Raw genomic sequence first — 22,101 nt, forward strand, 5'->3', positions numbered from 1 at the left:
GGCAGTGTGGATTCAATAGCTATGGTTTTAACCACAATTTTCTTGAGTATTTTGCTATAACAAAGATTTTTCATGATTACTTGCCATGTCAGTACAATGTATTGTGTAGATTCTATGAAAGGATTTGTTTTCGTAAAATTAACCACATCAGTGACCCCCACACTACACAAAACTGCAGTACACTGATTGTGGATAAATGTGAGTATCAGGGTCCACCCTTTCAAGTTGTGGGAAGCCCGGACTTCCCCAGATACCTCTGGACCACAGAGATGATGTGACCAATGAAGGACTGCAGGAGTGTGCCAGTGTCGGTATGTACGTTAAATACTAAAGCTTTATTTCCTTCTTACCTTTTAGATGACACAAATAGACACTGTGATATTTCCTTCTCAACTGCAGTAGATTGTCTTGAGCACCCTAGGATGTGCACTCGTGCACTCTGGACGTCTTTTGTACTAGCAAATATGAAATTAAAAACCCAGTTTCATTAAAAATAATTGCAGAGGAGCTCAATAAGGTAAATACAATTGAGACAAGCATTTTGAGTTCACATTTAAAGTCTGTTAATGAAGAAATGGAATTTTAAGCATAAGAATAATACAAGGTTGCATTACAGAAGTATGAATTGAAGAGCTATGAGAGAATGTTCTCATTGTGTTGAGAATTTCCCAGAATCACTGTAGAGTTCCATGTCTCCTACTGAGCACCTCATCTATAGAGGAATGTGGATAATTTGGAAAAAGTCCACATTGGACATAAAGCATTATATGTAAATATATATATAATATATTTTAAAAGATGTGAGGTGAAGTTAAAGAATTGGGGTTATTTAATCTAGAAAACTTGGAGGAGCTTAAGAGTCTTCCAATATATGATGAGTTGTAATCCCTTAAAGTCTGCTTAAGTCTTTGACACATCTGGCTGAGCAAGACACAGATTCCTTAGAGAATTAGTTGAGGATATAACAACAGGACATCTCTCTAATTCAGAGGCTATTAAACCCTTCTTGCATTTAAAATGGATTCAACCATTCATTGCACATAATTGACAGTAAATCACTGAGCCACCAAATGAACAGTGTTTAAGAAAAGCTATTATTCCCTACTGATAAACAACTAGAATAATAGTTATCTTCAAAGTCCAACTACCAGGTTTGAGCTCAAAGGCCTAACATAATTCCCTGAACATTAGTAGCTGTTGACCCAACTTATGTAAATAAGTTATTGTCAACTATTAACAGACACAGTTTATGTGTGTAACAGACTACCCAAAAGAGAGCAAAAATGAGAGTGGAGGAAAAAGAGAAACTTTTATATTTTATTCTTCTTTAACACTCTTAATAACTAGATTGGAAAACAATGAGATTTTCCTAAAAGGGAAGTTATGATTTTAGCAAGATTTAAAGTAATTTCTAGCTACGTTTCATCAAATAGCTGATGCTAGCAGTTTAAGTGCTCTGATCTCCTAACACTTCCCCTTGGTTTTTCTCATGAGTCTAATATAGAAAGTGAGAAAGTCCTGTGATCTGAAAAGCCTTATATTAGTTCCTAATGTTGTCTTGCTTTAAAACAAGAGTTTTTTTTCCTTTTATTATGAAATACACTTGAACATCAAGCATTTCAGTTTTGAGTTTGAATCTGGCTTTGGCCCCCCCACCCCACCCCAACACTCACATTAATACACAAAAGGAGAACGCTCTGAACCATTTTCCAGATCAAGAGAAATAAGTCTGTTCCGTGCTAAGCAGTTATCAACTGGTCTCAATTTCAGTTCCCGTGAGTATCTGAGTTTTTTTTGAACTATATTTTGGGTGACTTTGTTTTATTATTTTGTTCAGAAAATTCTATAAATTAGTCACTTTTGTTTTCCCACATTCTTAATTTTTACAGCTATTTTTTTCTTTTTAATCATTTTCTGAGGCAATTCATGGTTAGGATTATGTATTAAAATACCTACCCAATAAAAATAGCTTTCTCTTATTTGAAGTTGTGGGATGCTGAGATTGCTGTATCAAACGGATAAAATAGTTGGAAGCTATAGCAACAACTCATCATGTATGACCCACTTAAGTAGAGGTCTGCAGTAGGATGAAAGATAAAGTGCAATGTAAATTATATGAATCAAACATTCTTTGCTTTCACAACCATGTAGTTGGTCAATTAATCTTACCTCTCTAGTCTTGGTGTTTTCTCTGCTATAAAACAAATATTCTAATGAACACTGGCCTTCACCTCTATCACCAACCAACTTATGAATTGAAGTCATTCCGGTCCTAAGACTGCCATTTTATCAACTTTTCTCCCTAAGGGATGTGATATTTTCTGTGTTGTTATGCTCCTCAGTTCTTCCAAGGTTACAATAAAGAACTACAAATAACAGATGACTTAGGTCATAGTTCCATATGAGGCACTATTTTAGAGAAAAGATTTCCCATTTGAAATAACGGAGAATGAACACCAAGCACTCATTTCATTGGAATATATTATCTAAAAAACAAAACAACCAACCAAAAAAACCAAAAAACTGACTTACCTGTTTAGTAATTTCTTGTTATGTCGTCATTGTCATGTTCATGTTCAAGTCAATAGTTTACAGTACCTTCAGTCTAATTTTCTAAAATTCTGAAATAACTATATCTTAAAATTTCATTTATGTTTTTTCCCTGATACTTCAAAAATTTCTACAAAAACTCTAAAGCTCTAAAATTTGACCAATCTTTACACTACTATAAATGAAATATAAAGTATTGACATTTTTGCATTTGTTCTAGAGATGATGATGATGGTAGTGATGTTATTTTCTGGGCACTCTACTACATTTATTTGCTCCTCATAGCAATTCTGTGAGACAAATACTTTTACCATTTTCCTAAGGAGGGAAAATCACATTTATTATATCACTGATGAAGAAACCAGTGCTCAGAGATGTGAAATAATTTGGCCAAAGTAGAAAGTCATGAAGCCAGGACTTAAACCTGGATCTGAAAAAGTTTCAAAGTTTGTGCTTATAATCCCTATAGATAAAACAGGTGAACAAAATATTTGCTCTATTTGTATAGACCCGAATCATGTTTTCAAAGTATTAGCACATGTAGTCTGACAAAATAGCTTTCTCTGTTTTAAAAATCTATTTACATGGAAACTTGGACAAAGGCAAAAAAATAATCTAGAGATTTAGCTGAACATTCAGCAACTTTTACACTATAACCTTAAAATAAATTGGAAATGTAATGGAAAATATTCAAAATGAACAGCCTTAAAGTGTGCCCTTAAATGAATTTTAAGTGGAAAACCCTTTAATATTTTATCTCTTCTAGTTTCCTCTAGTTTACCTTTTTTCTGTTGTTTACCGCCTCCCCCCTTCCATCTTAAAAAAATTCTGGGAGGTGGTCTGTGTGTGTGTGTTTTCTTTACAACAGGAGGCTAAATGTATCCTGGAAATGCTGTAATGGTTCCCAGATGTTTTTGTTGTTGTTTTTAAAGCCTAAATGTGGCAATAGCCAGATACTTGTCCTTAAAAGCAAGAATGATATCATTCGGCTTCAAGTTTATTGATGCAGAACTCCCTTTTGTCTGAGAAATTTTTCAGCTTGTGAATATGACTATAACGGAATTTACACTGATCACATACTGATTTTGTAACAAGAAACAAACTTCTTTGTTCTTTATTGTGTGGATTGCTTTGTGTGTGGAGGACTGTGAAAAATATAAAGAACAATTGGCAAATATTGACTTGTAGCTACTGTGTTCTTATATCCATTTCCACAAGCCAATGAAAATCATCATTTAGAAAGTTCTTTAAGGAAAAGGCCATAACCATGATAACTGACATCAAAATGAATTACCTTTACCTGTGGGCCAAAATCTTTGAATATCATTTTTAAATATAAGGAAATGTTCTCTGAATTTAGGGAAGTCACACGTAAATCCCACTTCTTCTAGTTACCTTTATAAATTTTTCTGTTCATAGATTTGTGGCAAATTCTCTGGTATCATGTGATCATTGCCTCAAACGCTGAAGCATGACATGCACATGGGAATCTTTAAATAGTTTGAGTCTATCATCCAGTGATATGTAATAAAACCTAAATTTCATTGGGGTGTGGGCGAAAACACTAACGACGCAAAAAACCCCACTCATTTCAAAATCTTAACCGCTCTACTCCACACACATTGAATACTGTAACTCTTAGCTCTCCATTAAACTTTTGTGCCTCTCTCTCTTTATCTGGAAAACAGGGATCCATAAAAGGATCTTAAAAAAATAAGGAGAAAGAAGAAGCTGTGAACTAGGGCCACAGCTGATTTAGAGATTACTGGTAATGAAAATAGTGGATCTAGAAAGATGTGCAGAGGAAATTTCTCTACACATAATGGGGCCAGCCAAATTGTTAAAAGCTCACTCATATCAATAAACACCGAGGCCATAACTGCTGCTGGAAAACAGAATAATGTTCGAATAATGCTAAAAGAAGGATAGTTGTGCCCCCAGTTTATATGGACCCAGTTCACTTCTCTGAGTTTCCAGTTTACACCAAGCCACAAGCTGTCCAACCCACTGCTGCGGTGGCTCGTCTCACTCGGGGGACCCACCGTCCCGCCGGCGGCACCCACCCGGGTCACTGTCACCCGCGGGGCCGGCGCTCTGGCCACACGGCTTTTGGGTCCCCGGGGAGCAGTCACGGTCGGCTGCGCCCTGGGAAACACAAAAGAGTCTGAGTCTTTGGGCAGGATCCCCTGCGTCCCCTGTCAGCAGGCAGCCCGGAAGTTTCCGCACGCGGGTTTGGGTGTGGGGGCGGCAACCGGAGCGCTGTGGCCCGGGTCATGAGGGGATTCTCCTAGAGGAGAGGAGGCTGGTTTCCGCGGCGGGCAGTACCGCCCCGCAGCCCAGCAGCACCCCTCGCCCGGCTCCCGCCTGCGGCCAGGTCTGCCCGCCCAGCGTTCGGAGCGGCGCCTGCCCCGCGCGCTGCGCGCCCCGGGCTCTCCTCGGGCTCTCCCGGGCCGCCCGCGCGCTCCGCGGGAGGAGCCGCCGCCGGCCGTGACGCGTCAGGGAGGAAGCGGCGGCGCCCGGCAGCCCTGCCGGGAAGGAGGAAGCGCAAGTCCGCCTGGCTCCGCGCCCGCAGCGCCGGGACGCAGCCCCGCGGAGCCGGGTAGGTTCGCGGCCGCCGGGAACACGGCTGCGGGCGGGGCGGGGGTGGCGGTGGCTGGTGCCGCCGTCGAAGTCCCCAGGCGGGAGGACACACGGCGGGTGGGGGCGCCGGGGCCTCGGCTGCTACCTCTCAGGCGGAACGAACGTGACTTTCTTCGGACCCCTGGCAGCATCCCCCCCCCCTTCCCCGGAAACCTCTGAGTTGGTCGGAAGCGAAAGAGCAACATCCCCCCAACTCTCCACACCCACACCCCTGACTCTCCGAGTTTGCGGACTTTGTTGAGAGTCTGCTTCGAGATTCCCAGGCGCCCGGGTGTTGCGGTGACTGGGCACTGTTAACCCGTGCACTGTGTCCTGAGGGCAGGGAGCCGGGAACGCGCGGGGCGGGACGCCCCCACCCGAGGTCGAAAGTCGGTGCGGGTCACCTGCGAGAACCCGGGACCGCGTTGCCCTCGGGCGTTGAGGGAACGTGTTGCCAGCAAACCTGTAGTCTGAGACTTGGAATGCGTTGCTACTTTTTTAAGTTCTCCTTGATTTGAACGCTGTCTCCTTTCAAGTGAATTCGACTCCTCTCACGGTTTTAGGATTGGTAGGTGTCGTCTAGAAATGCTTTTGAGAGGTTATAGATTTTCTGTGTCACCGTGGCAGTTAATTGGAAAAGGGAAACGATTCATTTTTTGAAACTACAACCTCTCATTGTTTAATTTTGAACAGTGATTTCTGAACCATGAGTAGAATTTCAGCCCTGCCACTGTAGGGCATATTTGAGATGCAGGAACCAACACAGAATCATTACGGTTTCTAAATCCGTATCAAGGTTAAAAAAAAAAAAAAAAAGATTGGATGTTTGTGTATTTTAATTTTCTAACTTGCCTTTAGGTTGATAATTCACTCAGCCAAACTGGCAAGTGCCTTAGTTATTTAGCAAACAGTGCATAATGTGTACTTGGCTCTCTTCTGAGCACTTTATAAATATTAGCTCAAATTATTAATTCAAAATATTAAATTATAGCGGTTCTAGCAATGAAGTGGCTGTGCATACTTAAGTCTTTCAAATGTCTTTGGTGTTTCAGGCCCATTTTAGGACTGAGTGTGCTTTCTGGCCACATAGGCTACAACTCCTGTTAAGACAGGTCACAACCCCTCCACTCCCTGGGGAAAAGGAGTCTGGAGCTCCCGAAATATGACCTGTTGCAGGTCTTGGTCAGGCCCCAGAGAGGCTTCTGTAGAGGGTCTCATGGTGCCCTTGTGCTGACTTTGTAGAGACCAGAATTTCCCCCTTCCTTCAACTGCCCTTTCATGGAGCTTAATTTTGTTTTTAAAAGCAGATTTGATCCTAATTTATTTGGAATTGATATGACGTGGCTTAGATTTGAGGATCAGATTGAACTTAAATAGAACATTTTTGCTTGTACACAGCAGCATAAGAATAATGCTTTGTAATTTTACTGCCATTTGTTATTGGTATCATTGAGTTGCTAGGACAGCCTTGTAGGTGTCCATTTCCTAATTTGTAGTGGTGCATTGTAATACTTTTCAAGAATAAAGGGCCCTTTTCAAATGAGAATGCCTTGGCCTCATGGCCGGATTTGTAGAGACCCAAAACGGTCAGTAAGATAGATGAGGTTCTTGTCATTGTTATCATGAACCTGATGTCAAAATCTGCAAAATATATTAAGTTATTCTCTTATATCCCTTAAGTTTCCAAGATGATGATTAGATGCAACTGTAAGCCTTCTTTCAAAGGTTTATGAAGTGTCCCCTGGAAGCAGGAAGGCTCACTTTCCTGATATAATTTATGGCACAGCAGACATTAGTAGCAATCATGAATTCAATTCAACCAAGTGACAACATTTTGATGGCTTGCAAAGTGCTTCCAAACATATGAATTTGCTCTACAGAGAGAACTTGTGAGGTTAACAGTCATATTTTATTCCTGTTTTTCACAGATAGGGAAACTGAGGCCTAGAAATATTAAGGCTGAGCCAAGATTGCACAGGTGATAAGAGGTAGAGCTTGAATTGAGAGCAACTGTGCAGACAGTGACTGGCACATGGGGCTGTAATAAATATTTGTGAAGTGAGTGACTCCAGATGACCAGATTTCTTGCTCTTTCAAAACATTATTATTTTCAAAATTTTACCATCATAATTGATTTGTACCTAAGGGATTGCGGAACCTAACTCAGTGCCCCTCTTGTTTTAAACAGTATCTAATAACGTAGATTTTCTACAAAGGGCACTTGTTTTTTAGGAGTCGTCATCTGTGGTTTTTGAAAATGCAAGTAAGTTGGTTATTTTTTTCCTCTTAAGCAAACTATCTTTTCGTCTCTGATTTTGATAAGAGTTTGAGTTGGACACAGAGTTGTAGTGCCTGTGTTGCCAGATTTCTTGTCTCTCCCTGCTCGGTTAGGATTAGTTTTAAGGAATGCAAATCGCTCTATACGTGAACTCAATTAAGCTACTTAGATTTATGTAGTTGGGTTTTTTGGGGGGGGAGAGTGGTGGTGGTGCATGGTCCTGGAATCGAACCCGGATCTCCGGCATGAAAGACAAGCATTCTACCACTGAGCCACCTGTGCACCCATTGTAATTGTTTTTGAAGTGTCTGACATTACTACTGTGTTTTTTTAAAATGCTGCAATCTCTTTTAAAACACTTCCCCCAACTCTTTATATCTTTCAAGTATAACTCTCTGTACCTAAAGTGTGTGAACTCCAGGTGAATAACCTTCACTAGAGAGGAAAATATGGCCATTTCCTGGTGGAAAGAATCAAAAAGGGCTGTCAGGGAGAAATGAGAGATGGGGTGGCCTTTCCAGTCAGGGAGATTAGGTGGTAAGAAACCCTTAATGAAGCCAGCCTGAATCATCTACTCGTCAGCATTCTTCTGCGAGGGGTTAGGATAGAATACTTTTGAAATCTGCCTTCAGGACCTACTTTACCTGTTTTCTCCAATCCTCATGTTTTCTCGCTCTTTCCTTTTTAAACTCATGCAAATTACTGACTAAACTGCTAGTTCATGAAACTCAAATTATGTAACATGTTATTCCTGACAGAAACAGCTCCCACGTTATTTTAAGCAAATCAATGTCTTTGTTTTCCGTTACCTATTCCATTCCTTATGGTAGAGCTCTTGTTCTCATTTTGCTACCCACTACCCCAGCCTGTTTCATGGAGAAAATTGATAACTCTAAAAGGTGTCAGCGTCTAACAGTTCATTTCTAAGTAGTGTGAACTTAATAGTAAGTTTGAGTTCATTGTCATTGCCAAGAAAGACAACCCAGAAATCAGAGAGAAGCTGAAGGCCAACTCAGAATCTCAACCAGTAAAATTTTGCATGTCTAAAGCTGAGCTGGGAAATTTTCAAAGGGAATTGGGATAGTGGACAGTATCCTTGCTCATTCCATTCCTCAGGTCCTTTTCTGTTTCCCACAGACTCAGAAAATCTGCCTTCATTCATCTCCTTATAGCCATTATTTCTTCTGTTATTCAAAAACAAAATATTTTCCTTGAGGAGTATAGGAGTAGTGGAAGTGAAAGAAGTAGTGATTGTATGGAGAGGTTTGTCAGGGGGCAAGGGATTGAAAATATGTGAATCTCATGGTGAAGGATTCGAACAGGGTGCAGCTTTGCCTTCCCCAGTGGAGTCATAAATATAGGAAGACCCATCTGGGTGAGGAAAAGTCTGGGAAGGATTAAGGGCATCTCTTGGCATGGTATGGGTGGACAGAGTTCCTTTTACCACAAAGTGCAGAAGTATTAGAGGGATCTCTTTCTTCAGGTCAGTGAGTTTGCTTGCAGGGAATTAAAATGTAGGGCGGCTGGCTTGGTAGTTTTTAACTTGAGAGTAGGGATGATTTGACAGACTTTTGGTTGAGTAACTGCCTGGATTTTGTACCTTTTTAAAGGCTGACTATTTTGAGAATGTTTATACTGTTGAGATAATAATATACTTTTCACTATTTTGTGATTCCGAGGAAATGGCACAGCATTTACATAACATATAATTAGTATGATTCAAGTTAATTGCGACCATTCAGGATCTTGCTGTATTTGCTATGCCAGTCAATGCCAAAATTGTTTTTCTGGATTTCATATATAATATATTCATATACAAAATGACTCAGTCATAAGCCAGTCTACACACTGATGGATGCAGTGATGTACAGTGGGACTTCACAACTAGAATTTGACTGATTTCCTTGCTTGAGTTTGAAAATGAGAAGGAACTTTATTACTCTAATTATTTACCTCCCCGATTTTCAATTTAATATAGATTAAAGTTAATTTAAAATGTTCTGAGTTCTTCACTAGGCCAAGCCCTCGATCTTGGGGTTCACCCCTATGAAACTTATTCCTGCTAGGACAGGCTAAGCCTTCATAAAATTAGACCTAAGAGTCACCCCCATAAAACCTATTTTGTTGCTTCGATGTGGCCACTCCGCAGGTGAACTCACTGCCCTCCCCCGTACTTGGGACATGACTCCCAAGGGTATAAATCTCCCTGACAACATAGAACAGAACTTCCGGGAAGAGCTGGGATCGGCATCAAAGGATTGAGGAAGCCTTCTTGACTCAGAGGGTGAAGAGAGAAATGAGACAATATAAAGTTTCAGTGACTGAGAGATTTCAAACAGAGTTGAGAGGTTATCCTGGAGGTTATTCGTATGCATTATATAGATGTCCCTTTTTAGTTAATGGTGTATTGGAGTATTGCAACTGTTGAGCTGTGTTCTTATAGTCTTGATTCTTGAAGACAATTGTATAAAGATACAACTTTTATAGTGTGATTGTGTGATTGTGAAAACTTTGTGTCTGATGCTCCTTTTATCCAGGGTATGGACAGATGAGTAAAAAATATATAGATAAAAAATAAATAATAGGAGGGATAAGGGGTAAAATAAATTGGGTAGATTGAAATACTAGTGGTCAGTGAGAGGAAGGGGTGAGGGGTATGTATAGTATGTATGAATTTTTTTGTTTCTTTTTCTGGAGTGATGCAAATGTTCTAAAAAATGATCATGGTGATGAATACACAACTATGTGATGATGAATACACAGGTTGTGAGCCATGGATTGTATACCATGTATGCACTGTATGTGTGTGAAGATTTGTCAATAAAAATATTTTTTAAAAATATTCTGATTTCTAACTCGGCATCTAACATGCATATATATACATATGACCGTTATATAGGCTAATGCATATGTATAGATACCATATAATGACCAATTAAAAGGGAATTTAGGAATGTTCTTGGTGGGGTTGGGAATTGAGAGTGAATGAAAAAGTGACAATATGGGAGGAATTTTCAAGAAAACACTGAATATGTCTCTTCTCTTTCTATCTTTATTTTAATTTGTCTTCTGGATTTTAGCAATTTTTGTTACGAAAGTGTGCATGCCTTAAATTCAAACAACCGAAAAGTAAGTGAAATAAAAAATAACTCCTCCTCTCCATTCTAATCTTACCCTCCAAGATAATGCTGTTGAATTTTTATATCTTTCTAGACTTTTTTCATGTTTATGTGTATCTGTATATGTACACAGTTTTTAAAAATGAAATCATGCTACGCGATTAGCTCCTGTGTTTCTTATTTAACACTTTATCATGGGTGTTTTTCTATCATGCCATCTGTAGATCTGCATCACTAGATGATAACCTGCATAGTATTCCATCTTGTTCTTAATATCTGTTTTCTCTTATTTATATAGTCACCCTTTTGTATCTTTCAAAATATGCTTAAATCATCAAAGTAATACATTGTTTTAGAAAAATGAAAAGAAAAAAAGACTCACCAGTAAATTTACTGCTCATTCAAAATCACTATAGCATTTTAGAGTATATCCTTCTAGACTTTTGTGTGTGCATTTCAGTGCAATTTTTTTTTTTAATTTATCTTATACAGGCTTGCTTTGTTGGTTTATGAACCAACCAACGTCATAGATTCCATGCACTTTTGAACCAGTTATTTTACTCTTTCCTGGCCACCTGCCATACCCTCAACCTGGCTAATGCTCTTGGAAATGCTAAGGAAGCAAAGGGGAGGGTGTGGCACATCCATCCAAATCTGCATAAAGCACGGATTTTTCCAGGAGGGGCCAGTCAATATTTATGTTTCTCTAAAATGTAAAGCATCGAAGAAGAGAAATAATAGAATATTGACAAATTGTGTATAGTCACTAAAGGAGAAGCAGAAATAATGGACTTGAACCAAGGAAAAAATGTTTACTTCAATTAGAAATTTAAACAGCTGAACTTGCGTTGTTTTGAAATCTCTTAACAATTAGAAGTAAATTGAAGTAATAGGCTTAACCAAGCTCCTACCAATGGTAGGAACAGGTGACCTTGAAGTTTCTTCTAACAGATTATCACCTGTCTCAGAATTAGTTAACCCTTGCTTTAGTATTATTTCATGCATGGAACTCCCAATTATGTACTAATGCCACCAGTTTTTCCAGAGAATGTCTGTCTGTACTGACACTTTCCCCTTCCTTTTTCTTCTCCCATGGTCCTTGTGCACAAGCTGTAGCCCACAATTTCCTCCTGCACTCTTTCGTTGCCTCTCCACTTTCTGAGAGTTTCCTCTTCTTTAAAAAACAGTTTTGTTCACACACCATCCAGTCTATCCAAAGTGTACAATCAGTGGCTCTCTGTATAATCACAGAGTTGTGCATTCATCCTCACAATCAATTTTTTTTTTTTGGCATGGGCAGATTCCGGGAAACAAATCAGTTTTTACTTTCTTTAGACCTAATTCTTTTTACCTTTTCTTTCAGCTCTTGTGTTAAGAAAATTGCTCTCTGTCTTTTCTCCATCCCACTCTCTTCATTTTTGATCTTGAGAAAAAAAAGAAGATGCTAATCATGGTGATACATGTAAATCCAGGCCTTTAATAAGGAAATGAAACATTTAGTTTGGGAGGAAAGGTAGACATTATAAAAAACCAGTGGTTTCAGGCTGCAAAGTCCTTTAGAGTACCCAGTAATTCCTTTCAAAATTTCCACAGAAGTCTCCACCCACCTCCTCTTCTCTAAATAAACTGTTTTCCTTAAGCATTGGCATGCACTATAAAATTTTAAACTATTTATACTTTTTTTCTTGGTTCACTTCATTGCAACAGCATTGTTTTCTGCTATTTTTTCCCCTCGTTGCATGTCAGCTGTATCATGGATTAAATAGAGTTTCTGGGTCTTAAAAGCTAACTCTCAGATACCATCAGTGTTCCCTTAAGACAGTACGTGTAAAATTCTAAATATTTGGCTTACAAACAAACTTTTTGTTTTTGGGTAAGTTGAAGACCAGTAAGGCTAGCTTAGACCGAAGGTTAGAAATCTTTGAGAAGTGGTATGCTACTTCCTTCCAGAAGATAACTTATCAGTAGAGGTAGACTTGTTGAGAGAATATAGATCAGCCTTCTATCCATGGGAATTGGAGGAGAAGCAGTACTGGTAGCTGGACTGTTAGGTTACTACTGGAGACTCATAAGAGTTAAGTAGGGGTGGGAGATAAGGCACAGATAGCTGATTCCATACCTGTTAGCTCACCTGTAAAGGTATTTGACTGTCTTAAAGAGTTTTGCCCCAAGAGAATAGCTACTTAAGCTGCACTGTGTGGGTGATGGCCTATGTTTTTCATAAAAACTCCTGAAACAGGTTTTGAAAAGATGTGTTTTTAGCCTTCAAGAAATATGGTGCTAAAATAGATGATGACTTAAACATGAAAGTATTATACTATCTGCTTCTTTGATATTGGGACTATTGTTAAACATTCAGAAGTAAAATTTTATTATAGCTTGTTTTTCCTTTACTGACTCTTAATTTTGAAGTTCTAGGCATGTGTAGTTGTACCTAGGTGAGAATTTAGTCTATTCTGATACACGTACATTCTTCTCTTTTCCAATTGATCTCCTTTAACATTCCCTTTTCTCATGAATACTTTTTGTTTTCCCTGTTTTTAAAGGAGTGATTTTTTTAATTGACGAAAAACATGTTTTAGCAGAGATGAATGTTTAGGAGGTTTGAGTACCCCTTTTCCTTTGAATTTTGTCTTCCCCTCTAGAGTTTCTTCATTTATGATTCCCACTAACATTAACATGATTTATTTCAGTTTCTTTTAAAATACCACTCAAACATGATAAAAAATTTCTGTCCCAGTGAAATTGTTTGTTGCAATTTAGGATTAAAGTATTTTAGGATTAAAAATATATCCCTGTAATATAAAAACTTGGAACTGAAGTCGAGAACATGGTTTATCAGGTTGAGGCCTATTGCAAAGGATTCTAGATAGTAAGCTCTTACAGCAGTCACATATATTCAGGAGTTGTAACTGTTATTTCTAAATTCTGAGATACTGAGTTGTTTGTTTATAACCTGGTTGTTCAGGTATTTATGTGACACTTGAGACTCAGAATTAGAGCTCTGAAGCTATGAAAGTCAGCAGTACCCCATATAGGAACTGTTTAAAAAGTTGAAAAAGTGATCAGACTTCGAGTAGAGATATGAATGAAGCTGGTCTGGATAGGACTAAAGTAAAATTGGAATACAGGGTAAAGAATGATGTAGTACATAGTTTAAAACTTCAACTTCTATGTGAGACCAAAGGAAGAGATGTTTATTTGGTGCAAAACTTTTATTTTGGGTAGGTGTTTCCTAATTTAATTTATATGCTCAGTTTAGTTGAACGCCAGTACATGGAATCTTGAATACAGAGTGAGATTTTGCTGGCTTGTCTAGGTTAGTGTGATGCCCCAGTATATCCCAGAGTAATTTGAGCAGGGAATAAAGAAGTATTTGCAAACTCCCCTTAGGGGACTGGGGAGAAAGGAGGGAATACTCAACTTCCCCGTTCAGAGAATTTCGGATATTCTTGCAGTGGGGACAGCCAAATCAACAGGCCAAGCCCTTGATCTTTGGATTTGCCCCTATGAAATTTATTCCTGCAAAGGAGAAGCTAAGTCTTCTTATAATTAGGCCTAAGAGTCACCCCCAGAGAACCTCTTTTGTTTCTCAGATATGGCCTTGCTCTCTAAGCCATCTCAGCAGGTGAACTCACTGCCCTTTCTCCTACTTGAGACATGATTCCCAGAGATGTAAATCTGCCTAGCAATCTTGGGACAGAACTCCCAGGATAAGCCGGAACCAGGCATCAATGAATTGAGACAGGCTTCTTGACCAAAAGGGTGAAGAGAGAAATGAGACAAAATAAATTTTCAGTGGCTAAGAGATTTCAAACAGAGTTGTGAGGTCATCCTGGAAGTTATTCTTATGCATTATATATGTATCCCCTTTTAGTTTATGGTATATTGGAGAGGCTGAAGAGAAGTACCTGAAACTGTTGTGCAGTGTTCAGTAGCCTTGATTCTTGAAGATGATTATATAAAGATGTAACTTTTACAGTGTGACTGTGATTGTGAAAAAAAAAATCCCTGTGATAAATATACAGAAACAATGTGTATAAACAGTTACTTTTCTGTAGAAAAGCAAGGAAAAAAATAAGAATATATTTTTGCCTTGCCTTGTTTAAGCATAAAGAGAATCTAGAAGGATACACAAAAAATTACGGTATTATATATTTGGAGAGTGGGAATGGGAACCAGGTGGATACAGGACGGGGGTGAAGAGAAACTTTTCACTGCATCCTTATATATATATGTGTGTGTGTGTGTGTGTGTATGTGTGTGTGTGTGTATATATATATATATAATTTTTGAACTGTGCAAGTATGTAACCATTGTAAAAATAATTTTAAAAATCATGTCCCTCAGTTCCCTGCCATTTTTTTGTTTGTTTTTGGGTGCATGGTCTGGGAATTGAACTCGGGTCTCCCTCATGGAAGGAGAGCATTCTACCACTGAACCACCCCTGCCATTTTAAAAATAGATCTCTGTCTATTTCTATTGTCTCTTTTCCATGCCTTTAGTAAAGTTGTTGTCTAGTTTCAAAGGATGAGTGCTATTTTGCAGGCACCTTGCCCTGCTCCCTTTCAGCACTGTGAAGTGCTTTGACTGAGATTCATTATGAAGCCTTTCATTAGGAAATTCTGAAAAAATACTGCCAAACCTTAAGTTATTATTGGGTTAAAGAACCATCTAATTGATATCTGCAATATCTTGCCAAGTGTATACTCAGTGGTATCCCAATAAAATGATTAGATAATACCAGCATAATAAGTCTAAAGTTAGTTAATTTTCTCCAAATTTATCTTATCATCGTGGCTGTAATTTACCTACTTAAGATTATATAAAAGGTAGGTGCTTTTAGAAAATGTGTTGGTCAACCTTTGGTGTTGAGAACACTCTTTGTTTTCAGTTGTATACATTAAGCCAGATATTTTGTTTTATTGAGATTGTTGTAGTATTTTTTATCATTAGTGACCTGTATTTTACCTTGAGGAGAGCAAAGAAAAAGGAACTACTATTTATTGTGTACCTACTATTTGTTGGGTGCTTTAGAGACATTTTATTAAATACTTATAATAACTCTATGGGGAAGGTGCATGGTTTTATTTTACAGATGAGCATACTGGGACTTGAGAGGTTATGAAGGTTGATTGTGCAGGACTGTGTGGCCAACTTGTGGCAGAGCTGATTAGAAGCAGGTCTCTCTAGCTTAATTACCAGGTCTACCAGGTCATTGACAAGAGGGTAAGAGCTGACCCCACTTCTCCCTTGCCCCTAGAACACAGGCAGATTTTACTTACAAATAATACAGATTACCATCTGCTGATCAGGCAGATGATTTTGAAAACAAGCTTTTAATTTCTACTTACTTATTCAGAGAAAATACTGTTTTAATAGGGAAACTGGTACCAGACTTTAAGAGGAGAGTTTACTGAACATGTTTAAAATAACATATTTTTCATGCCTTATAAAAAAGGATTTGCTGGGCGGGCCGCGGTGGCTCAGCGGGCAAAGTGCTTGCCTGCTATGCCGGAGGACCTCGGTTCGATTCCCGGCCCCAGCCCATGTAACAAATACGGAGAAACAGAATACAATAAAACAAGAAAATGTTTAAAGATGTTTCCCTTTCTTCCTTCCTTCCTTCTTTCTATCCTTCCTTCCTTCTCTCTGTCTTTCCTTTAAAAAAAAAAAAAAAAAAAAAAAGGATTTGCAATTCTAAATTTAAAAGCTCATTAAGTTCTGAACCTACAGAATTCAAAAGCTTTATGTTATTATCGGGTCACTATCCTGTTATGTCAAACTCTTGCTTTCAAAAGAAATCAATGTCCAATGAACTTTGCCAGTGCTTCCAAATACTGTTGACATATTCTAAAAACCTCTTAGGGATTTTAGCCAGCACTACTTATATTAATCCATGCAAGACAGAGCAATCAGTTAGTTAGATCTATTCCTGATTTTGCGGGGATGTTAGCTGTTTGACAGAGTGTGCATCTTGGAAGATACTGTCTGCTGCAATGTCCTATCAGTTTATTATCTAAGAAAATGTGTTTATGTTCCTAGACAAAGATGGTCCAAAAGTGATGAAGGAAATTCAAAATGGAAAAGTTTAAAAAGAAGTAAAAGGTCACAGATAGGAAACGATGAAGACAGAATAAATGCATAACATATACTAGAGTTTCTTGTACTTAATGCTAAAAAAAAAATCAGCTTTATTGAGATGAAATTCATATGCCATTAAAATCACCCTTTTAATGTACATAATTCAGTGGTTTTAGTACATTCACAGAATTGTGCAACCATAACCACTATCTAATTCCAGAACATTTTACCACCCCCAAAAGAAACCCTAGACCCACGTGCAGTAACTCTCCGTTCCCCTCTTCCCCCAGCCACTGAGAATCTAGTTTTTTTCTTTATATATTTGCCTATTCTGGATATTTCATTAAAATGGAATCAGACAATATGTGTGGTCATTTGTGACTGGCTTGTTTCATTTAGCATAATGTTTTCAAGGTCCATCCATGTTTCAACATTTATAAATACTTCACTTCCTTTTATTGCTAAAAAATATTCCATTGTATGGATGCACTTCATTTTGTTAATTCATTCATCTATTGATGGACATTTGGGTTGCTTCTACTTTTTGGCTATGATGAGTAATTTGAACTTATTTGAACATTAATATGCAAGTTTTTGCGTAGACATATGTTTTCATTTCTTTTGGGTATGGAGTGGAATTGCTAAGTCATTTGCTAACTCTATGTATAACTTTTTGGGGAACCATCAAACTGTTCTATAAAGTGTATGTATCATTTTGAAATCCTACCCACAATGCATAAGGGTTCTGGTTTCTCCACATCCTACAACGCTTGTTATTACCTGACCTTTTATTTTAGCCATTCTAGTAGATATGAAGTGATGTTTCATTGAGATTTTGTTGTCCATTTCCCCAAAGACTAATGATGTTGACATCTATATTTTCTTTGGAGAAATGTCTATTCATATCCTTTGCAAAATTTTTAGCTGGGTTATTTATCTTTTTATTGTTGAATTATTAGAGTTCATATATTCTAGATACATATCTCTTATCAGATACATTTTTTTACAGAAATTTTCAGATTTACAGAAATTTTCTCCCATTCCGTGGGTTTTATTTTCACTTTCTTGAAGGTGCCTGTTGAAACATAGAAGTTTTTAATTTTGGTGATGTCTTTTGTCGCTTATGCTTTTGGTGTCCTATCATCTAAGAAAAGCTTTGCCTTACCCATGGTCACAAAGATTCACTTCTGTGTTTTCTTCTAAGAGTTTTAGAGTTGTAGCTCTTACTTTTATATCTATGATACATTTTGACTTAATTTTTATTAATGGTGAGAAATAAGGGCTCAGTTTCTTTCTTTTCCATACGGATATCTAATATTCTCAGCACCATTTGCTGAAAAGACTGTCCTTTTCCCTATTGAATTGTCTTGGCATTCATGTTGACTATCAATTAACGGTAATTGTGAAGGTTTATTTCTGGACTCTCTATTCTATTACGTTGATCTATATGTCAACACCTAGGCCTTTACCACACTGTATTAATTACTATAACTTTGGAGTAAGTTTTGAAATCAGAAAGTGTGAATCCTCCCTCCAACTTGGTTCTTCATTTTCAAGATTATTTTCAGTACTCAAGGTCACTTGTATTTCCATATAAATTTTAGGATCAGCTTGCCAGTTTCTGTAAAGAGTCAGCTGGGATTATGGTGGGGATTATGTTAAATCTTGTAGACTCAATTTGAAGGGTGTTGCCATATTAGCAATAGTAAGACTTCTGATCCCTTAATATGAATTGTCTTTCCATTGATTAAAGTATTTTTAAATTTCTTTTAACAGTGTATTTTAGTTTCCAGTGTACAAGTCTGGCACTTATTTTGTTAAAATTTATTCCTGATTGTTTAAAGTGTATGAGGTTTCCTTTTAGGGTGCTGAAATGTCTTGGAACTAGACAGAGGTAATAGTTGTACAAAATTATGAATACCTTAAATGCCACTGAATTATACATTTTTTTGTTTGGTGTGATGGTATGGGAATCAAACCTGGGTCTCCCGCCTGGAAGAGGAACATTCTGCCACTGAACCACCTGTGCATCCAGAATTGCACATTTTTAAATGGTTAATGTTTTTTTTTCATGATGGGCTTTTATTGGAATAAGTTGTTGACAGTTTTTTTTTGTTTGTTTCTGAGGGTTTTTTTAACTGTTAAATAAAGTATATATAGAAAGACAGGAAAGAAAAAGCAATGATTTTCGAAGTACCCTCAACAAGTAGTTATAGAACAGATTTCTGAGTTTGTTATGGGTTAAAAGTTGTGTTAAAATATGTCCAGACATTTATTCCTAAGTATTTTATTCTCCTTGCTGCTTTTTTAAATGGAATTTTCTTCATTATCTCTTTGCTCACCACTGCTCCTCTATGGAAGTGCAATTGATTTTTGTATATTGATTTTGTATCTCGTGACCTTCCAAAACTCGCTGATCAGGTCACATAGTTGTTTGGCGAATTCCAAAGGATTTTCTCTATAGAAAATCATGCCATCTGTGAACAGAGAGAGTTTTATTTCTTCTTTTGTCTGATTACCCTGACTAGAACCTCCAGTACAATGTTGAATAGAACTGTTGAGAACAGATATCCTTTTTTTGTTCCTAATTTTAAGAGGAAAGCATTCAGTCTTTTACCAGTAAGTATGAAGTTGGCTATGGGTTTTTCACAGATATCCTTTATCAGGATGTGGAAGTTCCCTTGCATTCCTAGTTTGGTGAGTGTTTTTATCATAAAATAATGTTGTCGTTTGTCAAATGTTGTTCCTGTGTCTGTTGAGATAATCTTGTGGGTTTTGTCCTTTATTCTAGTAAAATGTATTACATTGATTTTGAGATGTTAAACTAACCTTGCATTCCTAGGATAAATCCCACCTGGGTATGGTATGTAATCCTTTTTATATGTTGTCAGATTTGGTTTATTAGTATTTGTTGATGAATTTTGCATCTCTGTTGGTCTGTATTTTGCATCTCTATTGGTCTGTATTTTTCCTTTCTCGTGGTATCTTTGTCTGGTTTTGGTATCATGGTAATACTAGCCTTATTGAATGAATTGGGAAATGTTTCCCTTTCTTCTTCTTCTTTTTTTTTTAGAAGACTTTATGAAAGATTGATATTCATTCTTTTTTGAATGTTTGGTAGAATTCACCAGTGAAACCACCTGGGCTGCACTTTTCTTAGTGACAACTGTTTTTGCTGCTGCTGTTGTTTTTAATTACTAATTTAATCTCTTTGCTTGTTAAAGGTATATTCAAATATTCTATTTCTTCTTGAGTCAGTTCCAGTAATTTGTGTCTTCCTATGAATCTGCCCAGTTCATCTAGGTTGTCTCATTTGCTGTAATATAGTTGTTCATTATATTCCTTTGAAATCTGTTCAGTTCTGTAAGGTTGGTTTTACTTTGTAAGGTTGGTAGAGCTGTCCTTTAGTTTTAGTAATTTGAGTCTTTTCTTTCTTTATAGCCTAGCTAAAGATTTGCCAATTTTCTTGGTCTTTTCAAAGAACCAAGTGTTGGTTTCATTGACTTATTCTATTGTTTTTCTATTCTATATTTCATTTATTTTTTCTCTAATCATTGTTATTTCCTTCTTTCCTCTTGCTTTGTATTTAGTTTCTCTTCTTTTTCTAGTTTCTTAAGGTGAAGGGTTAGAATATTAGTTTGCTCTTTCTTCTTTAATATAAGCATTTACAGTTGCCATTTTCCCTCTAAAGATGCATAAGTTTTGATATGTTGTTTTTGTTTTCATTCATCTGCAAGTATTTTATAATTTACCTTGTAATATGTTTTTCGACTCATCAATTTTTTAGGAATATGTTATTAATTTGCATGTATTTGTGGATTTCCCAAATTTCTTTTTGTTATTGATTTGTTTTTTTTAATAGGAAAAAATAAAGCACAAGACTTAATGCAGTCTTAGACAGTTTTGATATCAACACTGAATAAAGGTGGTGTCAGACACAAGGTTTTTATAATCACCTGGTTACAAGTTGAAAGTTATATGGCTATACAGTCATTATCAAAGATCAAGGCTATTGAATTACAGTTCAACAATAATGAAGTAGAGGATCCCATACCCCTCCCTCATATGCCCCTCTTATTGACATTTAGCTTTGGTATATATTGCCTCTGTTACAATTAATAAAAGAATATTATAATGTTACTATTAACTATAGACCCTAGTTCACATTAATTGTATATTTTCCATATACTTTTCTGTTTTTAACACCTTGCAGTGGTTATATACATAACTTAATCCATTGTGCTTTGAGGACATATTTTGTATGATTTCAATAGTTCTAAATTTAATAAAGGTTTTTTTATGGCATATCCTGAAGAATGTTCTCTGTACATTTGAGGAGAATATATTCTGTTGCTGTTAGGTGGACTGTTCTATAGATTCCTTTTAGATCTACTTTGTAGCATGGTTTATGCCTTCTCTGTTCTTGTTGAACTTTTGCCTCATTGTTCCGCTGAGCACTTTTAAAACATTATTTTAATGAGTCATATAAACATAAATATGAAAATTTACTATCAAGACAAAAGACTCAAGTGCAAACTTATAAAATTATTTATTTACTTTCATTATGTTTGGTTATTAAAATTTAAAATCAATCCAAACCACAATGATATACTACTTCACACCCACTAGGTGGCTATAATTAAAAAGATGGAAAACAACAAGTATTGGCAAGAATGTGGAGAGATCCGAACCCTTGGAATATACAGTGGTGCCACTGCTGTGGAAAACAATTTGGCTGCTCCTCCAAAAGTTAAACAAAGAATTACCATATGAACCTTGCAATTTCACTCCTAGGTATATACCCAAAATAATTGAAAGCAAGGATTCGAACAGATATTTGCTCACCATTGTTCATAGTGGCATTTATTCACAATTCCCAAAAGATGGAAACAACCTATCAGCAGATGAACAGATAAACAAAATGTGGTATATACTTATAATGGAGTATTATTCAGCTATAAAAAGGAATGAAATTCTATAAAATCAGCAAAGTAGATGAACCTTGAAGGCATCATGTTGAGTGAAATAAACCAGATTGCAAAAGACAAGTATTGTATGATATCACTTAAATGGAATAATTGGAATATGCAAGTTCAGAATCAAAACTAGAATACAGGTTACTGGGGCCTGGGCTGAGGGTGGGAAGTGAGAAGTGAATGCTTAATCAGTACAGAATTTTTGTTTTGGGTGATGGACAAGTTTTGGTCATGGATGGTGGTAATGGTTATACAATATTGTGAATGTAATTAATACCCCCACTCAGTTGTATACTTGGAAGTGGTTAAATGAGAAATTTTAGGTTTTATAAATGTTATCAGAATAATTAAATTTAAAAGAAAACATAGAGCGTGGTGCGATGGTGGCTCAACTGCAGAATTCTCGCCTGCCATTCCGGGGACCCGGGTTCATTTCCAGGTGACTGCCATGTAAAAAAAAAAAAGAAAACATCGA

At 37.1% G+C, this 22,101-nt stretch overlaps 1 protein-coding gene across 6 annotated transcripts in view; it reads left to right on the forward strand.

Annotated features, from left to right (window-relative positions):
• The window catches only part of SGK3 (serum/glucocorticoid regulated kinase family member 3), a 243,790-nt gene that overhangs the window by 98,816 nt on the left and 122,873 nt on the right, over nt 1-22,101 (forward strand). Inside the window, exon 1 of one of the 6 annotated variants that reach the window (XM_077166918.1) lies at nt 5,049-5,149. The exons of 3 other annotated variants lie outside the window; for them this stretch is intronic. The gene's annotated coding sequence lies outside the window, so the exon portion shown is untranslated. Of the gene's footprint in view, nt 1-5,048; nt 5,150-22,101 lie in introns of those variants that run through there. 2 more of the 6 variants (XM_077166925.1, XM_077166928.1) reach the window with 2 other exon arrangements.

This window comes from Tamandua tetradactyla, chromosome 6, assembly GCF_023851605.1.
Source record: "Tamandua tetradactyla isolate mTamTet1 chromosome 6, mTamTet1.pri, whole genome shotgun sequence".
Lineage (NCBI taxonomy): Eukaryota > Metazoa > Chordata > Mammalia > Pilosa > Myrmecophagidae > Tamandua > Tamandua tetradactyla.